The sequence below is a fragment of the Eriocheir sinensis genome, chromosome 8 (assembly GCF_024679095.1).
Source record: "Eriocheir sinensis breed Jianghai 21 chromosome 8, ASM2467909v1, whole genome shotgun sequence".
Classification (NCBI taxonomy): domain Eukaryota; kingdom Metazoa; phylum Arthropoda; class Malacostraca; order Decapoda; family Varunidae; genus Eriocheir; species Eriocheir sinensis.
The window spans coordinates 25,470,313-25,480,848 of record NC_066516.1 but is presented as its reverse complement, the minus strand read 5'-3'; the positions used below and the strand labels follow the sequence as shown (position 1 = coordinate 25,480,848).

The 10,536-nt window shown below is 43.2% G+C and overlaps 1 long non-coding RNA gene across 1 annotated transcript in view; it reads right to left on the bottom strand.

The window, feature by feature from the left end:
* Positions 1–804: 804 nt before the first annotated feature.
* Positions 805–10,536, bottom strand: part of LOC126995327 (uncharacterized) — a 22,297-nt gene continuing 12,565 nt past the window's right edge. The window contains exons 2-3 of the long non-coding RNA XR_007750208.1: positions 9,192–9,310; positions 805–916 (exon numbers count right to left, since the gene is read on the bottom strand). This is a non-coding gene — a long non-coding RNA (uncharacterized LOC126995327). The remainder of the gene's footprint in view (positions 917–9,191; positions 9,311–10,536) is intronic.

Below are 10,536 nucleotides of genomic sequence, written 5' to 3'. Positions count from 1 at the left end.
AACGACGATGGTAGACGATAAGGGGAGGACAACCATGAATATGACGACAACAACAATAAGTACAATATAAAAACAACAGAAGCGAAAATAAATATAAAAAACAAGCAATGGGTTCATAAGCAGTCTTGCAATAATCAGAAAAAAATATCATACAAAACCAGACGGATAATGCTTGCATGCTTATTCTTCTTATCACTAAAAGAGGAAAAAATATACACCTGAAGGATCTTGAAGGTAACGCTTGACACTTACTCCGCTACCACCATCACCACCACTGCAACCATCGCCACCACCACCACCACCATCAACATCTATCACCTCGGAGATGGAAGATCATTACAAGGCAGGTCCCCGCGGTGTTGACTCCCCTCCCTCATTGTTTGCCCTCTAGCGGCCTTCGTAAGAGTGTGTATACATAGAAGGGGTACGCCAAGGTCTGCTCTTAGGGTCTCTTGTTCTTCCCTTCCCGCAACCTGCTTCGCCTCACCCCGCCGCCTCCCGTCCCATATAGCAGTGTGCATGTGTGTCGGGGTGTGTGTGTGCGTGTGTGTGCGTGTGTGTGTGTGTGTGTGTGTGTGTGTGTGTGTGTGTGTGTCTTTGTTTTTCATTCATTCATTATTCAGTCAGTCAGTCAGTTTATCTTTTTTCTTTGTGTCTGTCTGCTTTTCTCTCTCTCTCTCTCTCTCTCTCTCTCTCTCTCTCTCTCTCTCTCTCTCTCTCTCTCTCTCTCTCTCTCTCTCTCTCTCTCTCGATACAAACACTCCTTTCCGTGCACAACAAGGAAGGCAAAAACAGCAACAAAGAAACAGGTGATCAAAGTATTCATTCTTTTCACACGGAGCGCCCAGTGTCTCGCCGGGGCCAGGAGGCGGCGCCCGTCTGCCCGCGGCCCAGGAAGGCAACGGCGTCCTTTGGCCTGGAACGAAAGGCAATCAGCGTCTATTCCCACGGGTTTAATAGGACGGCAAGGGCAACAAAGAAAGAATGGGGGAACAGAACCGAGGAAGCGATAAAAGTTTGTAGCAAGCGATGAACAAAAAAAAAAAGTTCAGGAAAAAAGTTATAAAAATTGGACACTTATTAAATGTTTTACGAGTGACGAGTTTAATATTAAGGTAAACGTACAGAGAAAGAACGGGAGGAGGGGGGGGGAGGGGGGGGAATCCAAAGAAGCGATGAAAGTTTGTAGAAAAAGTCCAAGAAAATAATTGTAGTGATTGGACACCCATTAAATGTCCTATGAGTTTAATAATATGGCAAGTTATTAAACAAAGAGTGAGGAGAGCAACCAAAGAAGCGATGACAGTTTGTAGCAAGCGCTAAACAGAAAAATACAGTTAAAAACAATAATTCTAGGGATTTGGCACTTACTGAGAGTCCCATAGGTTTAATTGGACAGCAAGTGCAAGAATGGGGAGAGAACCCGAGGAAAGGATGAAAGTCTGTAGGAAGCGATGCACAGAAAAAAAAAAGTTCAGTAAAATCATCATAGATATTGGACAGTTATCAAATATCCCACGAATTTAATAAGACGACAAGTGCAACAAAAAAAGTAATGGAGAAAAAAACCGAAGAAGCGATGAAAATTTGAAGGAAGCGATGAACAGAAAAAAAAAAAATCAGGAAAATGACTATAGGGATTGGACACATCATGAGTTTTACGAGTTTTAATAAGACGGCAAATGCACAAAGAAAGGGTGGCGATAGAAAACGAAGTGGCAATTAAAGTTATGTAGCAAGAGAAAACCAGAGAAAAAGTCCAGGAACAGACATGTATTAGGACTGAAAAGCTGTTAAAATACAAGTCCCACGAATATAATAAGACGGCAAGTGTATACGAAAGGAAGGATGGCGATAGAAAACGAGGAGGAGAGAACGAGGAAGTTTGTGGCAAGCGATGAACATAATAAAATAACACATAAGTTCAGTAGAAGGACAAAGCTGCTTAAGAGTCGTGGTTACATTAGCAGACAAAGAGATTAAGTAATGGCTAAGCGGAAGAAAAAGTATCAAAGAAATTACACAGACAAAGGGACAGATAACATGGCGTTCTGGGGTATAAAGAGATTACGCTACTACTTATAACGACGAAGAGAGCGATAGGTACACGTAAGATGAAGGGGCAGAAGAAAGAATGATAGAATGAAGAAAGAAGAAAGGGGAGATGCGGAGGTTTGGTGGGCGCTACGATGAAAAAGGAAAAGAAGAGGGAATATAAGAGAAGAAAGGAGAGGGGTCGGGGGTGATGACTATGATGATGATGATGATGATGCTGAGGAGGAGGAGGAGGAGGAGGAGGAGGGAGGGACAATATGAAGATGAGCCGTTGCAACATGAAATTGGAATGACAGATTGTAAAATGGAAATCATCTCTTCTAACTCTTTTCTCGGACCAGGGGACTTGGCAGACTTGGCCGGTTTAACTTTTTGCTCTTTGGTTCATGTTAACACCGTTATGTATTATTGCTTAAGGGCGAAAATAAACAACAAACAGCTAAACTATTAATGGAAGACGAAGGGAATACCCAGTAGCATGTAAACGGATAAAAGCACAACAAAAGAAAACCCCGTCAAACGAGCAACGCGGAGATTTCAATACTACCATAAATACCAATCTTAGTCTATCGCCTAAACCAGTACCTCGGCCGTTCTCCTGCACCCGTGACTCTCCCCAAGCAAATTGGAAAATCTCGGTGTCTAGTCAAGCCAGTACCTTTGACGCCCTTCTGCACCCGTAACTTTTCGCAAGCAGGCCGGAGATTTCAACAACGCCATAATTACTAATCTTAGTGTATCGGCCAAACCAGAACCAACGCTCTTCTGCACCTGTGACTCCACAAGCATGCCGGAGATTTCAACGGAAGTATAAATACCAATCTTAGTGTATCTCCCAAACGGGTACCTCCACCGCTCGTGACTTTCCACTCCTTTCCAACCCTGCCCACACGCATTCACTTCCCGGAGTGTATTCATGCCTCTGCAAATACAGTCTTGATAAATGGAGTCTGATGGTGGTGACTTACAGGGCATGGACGGCTATGAAACGTGAGGACAAGGAAGGACTAAGCGGAGGGGTAAAAATAAAAGTAGGAAAGAAGAAAAAGGAGGAGGAGGAGGAGGAGGAGGAGGAGGAGGAGGAGGAGGAGGAGGAGGAGGAGGAGGAGGAGGAGGAGGGAGAAGAGGAAGAAGAGGAGAAAAGCTTTCAGGGGACGGCAGGTGTTGGCTACCAGAGAAAACTTACGAAACACGTCCAGTGAAACAACTCTCTCCAAATTCCAATGCAACATACCAACACATTTATGTCTTACGGGCCTTGGACAGTGTGCGGCGAGGTTAATGTGTGCCCCGAGGATGGTCGCTGAGGCTTGGCGAGTGTTAGGCGGTTCATGGCGAGGCAAACACCAACGGGAAGCATCGAACGTAACTTCACCATCAGACATCGTGCTGTATCCGCTAGTGAGAGTGACATTGACCTTGTTGTGGGCGAAGCGGGAAGGGGAGCAGGAGGAAGAGGAGGAGGAGGAGGAGGCGGGGAGTAGGAGGAGGGGATAAGCCGGAGAGAAGGAAGAGGAGGGGAGGAGGGCGGTAGAGAGGAGGGTTATAGACTGAGGAGATGGAGAAGGAAGAGCTGGGGAAAGAGGAGGAGGACGAAGAGGAGGAATGGAGGAAGAGAGGGTTGCCTATTGCTATTACAGACAGCGCGTTTTCTCTTTTCAAAACTCGCTTCCTGCTTCCTGCGTCTCCTGTGGCGGTAGTGCAAAAGAAATGAATAACGTAAAGAGCGTATAAAGGGGCGTTGTGCCACCAGCTGAGCGGAAGGAGGATGGCAGGAAGGAGAGTTCAGAAAGTAATAAAGATGAGGCAATGGTCAGCAAGGAAAGCGGAGGAGGGGTAGAAGGGGGCAGGATAGGAGGAACGGGCCAAGAGATTCCTGCCTCCACAGTCCACCGTTGGTCCGCCTCGCTGTTATTGCAAAAGGAGGGGGAGACACGGGGAGAGTGAGAGGAGGTAATGGAAGAAGAGTTAACACGGAAGATACACAAGAATTACGAGGGAAAAAATGTTAAGAGGAAAAAGACAGGCAAATTGAATATGATTTTAATGAGCAAACTAAAAAGATAAAAAAAAAACTATTCGGAAATAATTTAGGTTAATAAAATCAGTAAAAAAAAAGTAATAAAAATTATGACAAAAACAAATCGTTACTGTAACTGAAGAACAAAATAGACGACAAAGGTTGAACATAAAGATTAGCTTAGATACAAACAGTTTAAACAGCGCGTACAGGGATATAAAGTAGAAAGGAAGCAATGACTTTACTGACAAGGAAAATGAAAGTGTAAAGCGATATAGCGGAAGAGGAGGAGGAGGAGGAGGAGGAAGAAGAAGAAGAAGAAGACGGTATGAAGACGTAAGAGATGAGAAGAGGAAGAGGAGTAAGAAAGGGAGTGGAAGAAGCTAGTTTTGCACCGAAGCTATGAACGATAGGGAAACCACGGGACACCATCGAGGGAGAAGAGAAAGAATCGACCAGACTGGTGTTAAATGCATAATCCAAAGATAAGAATGATATGCGAATCAATCAGAGCTAAGTCAAAGATTAGAATAGGCTGGGATGGTACACACTTAATTTTACGTCTGTATTCGAAGCCCTACATAATGAGAAGTGTCAGTAATTATCAACTCAAAAACCAAGGCGGCTTCTAAATTGCTTTTCGTCTTCGTTATATTTCTCATACTTCACTTACGTTTTGTTCTTGGCCTACTTGGGCCATGCTATTAATATCGAATGATATTAATATGTTGGATGTATCTTTGAACTCGTAACAATTTTCATATGAAGCAAGAAGATAGAGTTATCTGTCTGACTGATATCAGTGGACCTGACATCAAGATAAGGGACTGCTGTAAGAAAGAACTTGTCATGTGGACGATAAACACAAGAACAGCTTACCGTGTGCGCATCTCAAGACTGTCCCAGCATCATCATCACCAAACTTTACCAGCAAAACCACCACTAAAACCATCATCACCAACACCTTCCAACCAACACGATCATCACCATCACACTTACCATCAAACACACAAAATATCATTACACACATCTTCGACAGCAGCAGCCTGCATCATTCCACTACATGACATAGGTCGTTAATATTTGCTTCTGGTTAGTCCCCATATATATATATATATATATATATATATATATATATATATATATATATATATATATATATATATATATATATATATATATATATATATATATATATATATATATATATATATATATATATATATATATATATTGGCAGGGAAAGAGTGATTACGATTGAAGAGGCACAAAGTGATACCGAGTGAGCAAGTGGGCGAGTGAGTGCTGTTGATCACTCGGAAGTGGCGCGTCAGCAGCCAGTCAGAGGCTGTGGCCCGCCCATCCAAGCACATCGCTCGCCGCCGCTGCCACCGCCGCCGCCGCCGCCAGACACAGGCACAGTTATGTAAGCACACGACGCCCTCCCGGTCGTTTACAGGGCCGCGCCATTAAGGCAAACAAGAAACGCAGGGAAGTAAAAAGGAAATCCTGAACAGGACTCGCGTGCTAGCAGCGATGCTCTCCTTTGTTAACCACAGGACAAGGATCCGTGATGCCGGTGAAACTTATTGTGCTGCACACACTCGGCCGCCGCCACGCCGAGAACACACACACACATACATAGATAGAAATGGGGGCGTGGATACATACACACACACACACACACACACACACACACACACACACACACACACACACACAAGTCCTTCACTCTCACACGGATGACCGCACAAGGGACACACACACACACACACACACACACACACACACACACACACACACACACACACACACACACAGCCCCGTTGCACATGAAACGGGAAGAAGCGGCAGGAATATTCGGAACCTTTCCACTCGTTCCCCTTCAGTGATACGCGAGGCTGGACGGTGAGAGCTTCGTGGATTATTAGGCGTGATGTATATTTTTCTTCAGTCATCAGTATATCGAACTTCTTCCTATCACCACGTGTGTGTGTGTGTGTGTGTGTGTGTGTGTGTGTGTACACACACACACACACACACACACACACTCACACACACACACACACACACACACACACACACACACACACACACACACACACACACACACACACACACACACTTTTTTTCCCTATCCTTCTTTATTAACACTAACCCTCACCTCCTTCCCTTCCCTTCCCTTCTCTTCTCTTCGCTATCACCTTCTCCCCTTCCTCCTGCACATACCACTTCCCTTGACATCCTTCTTCCCTTACTCTTCTTTCCATCGACATTCTCCCATCTTCCATCTTAACCACTTTCCCTTTCAGCCATTACCTCTGTCCATCGTTTATCACGTTCCCATGCACCTCATCTTCAGTCTTTCGTACATACTCGCTTCACAACTCTTCCACTTTCCTTTATAGCCATTACAACCACCTACCATCGACCATATTCCCACCCTCTATTACATCATTCTCCATCCTCCACCAACATCCTCACTTCACTTTCCTTCTCTTCCACTTCCACCTCCATTTTCCCTTTTAGCCCTTACCTCTTCCCACCCTCTACAAATTTTCCCACCCTCCGCCACCTCAACCTCCATTTTTCAACAGCATCCTCATTTCGCTTTCTTCCTCTTTCCTTTTCAGCCATTACCTCCTCCCACTATCTACCACTTTCCCAAGATCCACCACCACCTCATCTTCCATCTTCCACCAGCATCCAAACTTTACTTTCTTCCTTTTCCTCCTACTCCTTCTACCGCTCCTCTTCTTACTTCTTCTATTGCCTGTTTACCTGCTACCACCCGGACGCATCCCGCCCTCACAACACACACACACACAGACACACACACACACACACACACACACACACTCTCTCTCTCATCCCGGTGGAGAAGATTTACGAGAGAGCGTTGAGGAGGGAGCCTGACGTCCTGCCGCTCCTCATAGACTCCTAGGAAGGCTTTTTTTTGTTCCCCCTTGACGTCGGGTGTTTGGCCGTAGGACGCAGCGTGTACAAAGGAGAGGAAATGCCTGCCGCGGATTCAAGTTTTTTTTTTCCTTCCTCTTTGCTTCTGTCGTTATTATTTTTATTTATTTCTCTCTCTTCTTTTTTTCTTTTTTTTTGTTATTTCCTCTATCTTCGTTTCATGTATTTTATGTTTTCCTAGTTTTCTTTATATTTTGAGTCGTTTTCTTATTATTTATTTCTACGTATTCTCACTTACACACACACACACACACACACACACACACACACACACACACACACACACACACACACACACACACACACACACACACGTGATGCTAAGAAATTTGAGATATTGACGACTGAAGAAATATATATATATATATATATATATATATATATATATATATATATATATATATATATATATATATATATATATATATATATATATATATATATATATATATATATATATATATATATATATAATCCATCAAACTCATAGGAGAGGCAGTGGCTGAGTGGTCAGTGTGCGGGGGCGGTGTCCTGGAGGACCCGGGTTCCAATCCCGCCCGCTCATACAAGATGACAATTTTCGGTCACCACCAAGTGTCCTAAGACTACCCACATGTTGTTCTGAAGACCACCTATCAGTCCGGACTCCAGATGAGCTCTGGGGGGCAGCATGAGCCAAGCAGGAGTGTGTCAATAAAAAAAATAAAAAAACTTGACTGCGCCGTTGCGAGCTGCCACTGACCATCAAGCACTATCAAGAAAGCTTATTGGTGCTAAAGGCGGAACATAAGAAAAAACATACCCACAATACACAAACAAGAGTCGTATCACGGCAATCACTATAAATAAAATTCCCCAACGCCACTAACTGGCTGGGACCATCCACCAGTCCCCTCTAGAGAGTCTACCGTGATTATAGACAGCACAAAAGAATAGGAAAAGGATATTAACACTTCCACTGCTCTTCCACTGTGGCATATGTGTGTTCTGATGTAATCTGTAAAGTGCTCTTAACTGCAGAACGGTGTGCAGGGTCTTGTTAATCAATGATGTGCCTCTGAAGTAGAATAATCGCAAATTCGTATTACTCGCACGCTTCACTGCACCGCGCACTGTTTTGTTACCTTTGGATGTGATGGACTGTCCCGTTTTTACTTCAAGCTGTCGTCTTGTGTGTCCAAGTTTGTGCATAAATGTTTACTTATTTTCGTATTTACTGATTCAATTATTTATCTATTATTAATTTCCCTATTTCTTCCTTTATTCACTTAGTTAGTTAGTTAGATAAGTTATCTATTTATTTATCTATTTATTTACTTTATACAGAAGCATGAAATCATTATTATCGTCGCTGACTCAAACATGTCAACAAACAAACAAACGGCCAATGAGGAGTGGGCGTCATTGGATTAAGAATTGTTTTGTTGTCGCTGTGTGAACGGCGAACTGTCATCCGTAAATCATGAAAAAATTAGATTGAACAAATGATTTAAGAATGGAGGGAAGGTTGGACAGCTCAACCCCAAAGAGTTAATTTACGAAATGGATAGAAAGATACGCTAATGGAAGGAGGGAAAACAAGGCCATAGATCAGTTGGCTATATTTTTTTCCCCCAAAGAGTTAATTTACGAAATGGATAGAAAGATACGCTAATGGAAGGAGGGAAAACAAGGCCATAGATAAAAAAAAAGTAAATGGTGAAAGGGGAAAAAGGGGTGAGACAACTGATTAAGACACAACCACGAAAACAAGCAGTATACATGTGTTGGTGAAGTTAACGTGTCAACATGATGATTAGAAGAAATTTGACATGTGCAAGATGTTAAGTTTTCCGCATCAGTGAACACAGAATGAGGTGACACAGCATCTTGTGTGTGTGTGTGTGTGTGTGTGTGTGTGTGTGTGTGTGTGTGTGTGTGTGTGTGTGTGTGTGTGTGTGTGTGTGTGTGTGTGTGTGTGTGTGTGTGTGTGTGTGTGTGTACTAAAAAGACAAGTCCCAAGGCCGTCCCATAATCAAATATCGTTTCTTTATTTTAACTCAGCTGACTGCCTCGCGCCCCCCCACGTTCTCCAACCCCTTTAACGTAAAACACAAAACATCCGATTGACACAACACCAAACGACAGAGCAAACACTCACCGGCACGTGCCCTGATGACCGGCGCGGCGGCCGCCTCCCCACACACTCCCGCGCCGCCCTTGCTCACGTAATATTAAGTGGAAGGAACGATCAGCGATGTGACGGACGGCCGCTGAAGCCTGAATGAGAGAGAAAACAGTTAGATAAGAATTAACCTTCAGTTCTGCTCGAATAAGAAGTATATAATAATAATAACAATAATAATAACAAAAACAATAACAATAATTATATTATCATTATTATTATTATTATTATTATTATTATTATTAATAATAATAATAATAATAATAATAATAATAATAATAATAATAATAATAATAATAATAATAATAATAATAATAATAATAATAATAATAAAAATAATGACAATAAGACGAAAAATGAGAATAACCATGATCGTAACTAAAAACAATAGTATTACTAAAACACAAAGAACGTCACCGTCATAGACAATGATTAATTAGAAGAGGAATATATCACTAAGTTGAATTAGTAGTAGCAGTAGTAGCAGCAGCAGCAGCAGTAGTTGTAGTAGTAGTAGTAGTAGTAGTAGTAGTGGTGGTAACACCAGTAGTGGTACATAGTCGCCGTTATAATGGCAGTCATAGTATTCGTGTAAACACTTCAAATAATGATTTACGTATATTATACACTACATATTCGCTAAACAGGACAGTCATTCTTTCAGATGGATGCTGCGTGGGGTGTTGAGGTCTCGTCCCCCTCCCCTCCCGGACGCTCGCAAACTCCCCTCGACGCTCACCTGCTGGAGTGCCTGCCAAGGGCGTTTAATAATCATTAATTATGTGGAGGTTACGGAGCGGTGGAGGTGACATCACTGTGTGTGTGTTTCTGATGTCATGTTAACGGTCACGCAACAAGGAGGAAGAGGAAGAGGAAGGGGGTGGTAATGCGCTTTAGTAATGGTGGTGATGGTGGTAGTGATGTGGGTAGAGGTGGTGATATCAACCTGGTTCCTCACACTCCCCCCCACCCCCACCCCCACCCCGCACCCTTTTTACGCCGCAGCACGAGGATGCCGTTTATTGCTTCACTAATGAATAAACAAGTGGATAAGGGAGAGAGAGAATCTGGTTCGGGCAAGTTTTTTCTCATTATTAATTGAATCGGGACCTCACCTTCTTGCCGTCCACCGCGGGGCCTACGTAATCTTCCTTTATTGTTCGGCGTTACAATTCGCTTCGCCGTCCATGATTCGGCTGGGGCTGCTCATTATGTTGGGTAGCGTATCGCCCCAAATCATTCCCGGTGCCCCTTTTTCGCACCCCTCCACCTTCATTAAACTTTTCCAGACAAGAGACTCGCACATCCCCATCGTGTTGAT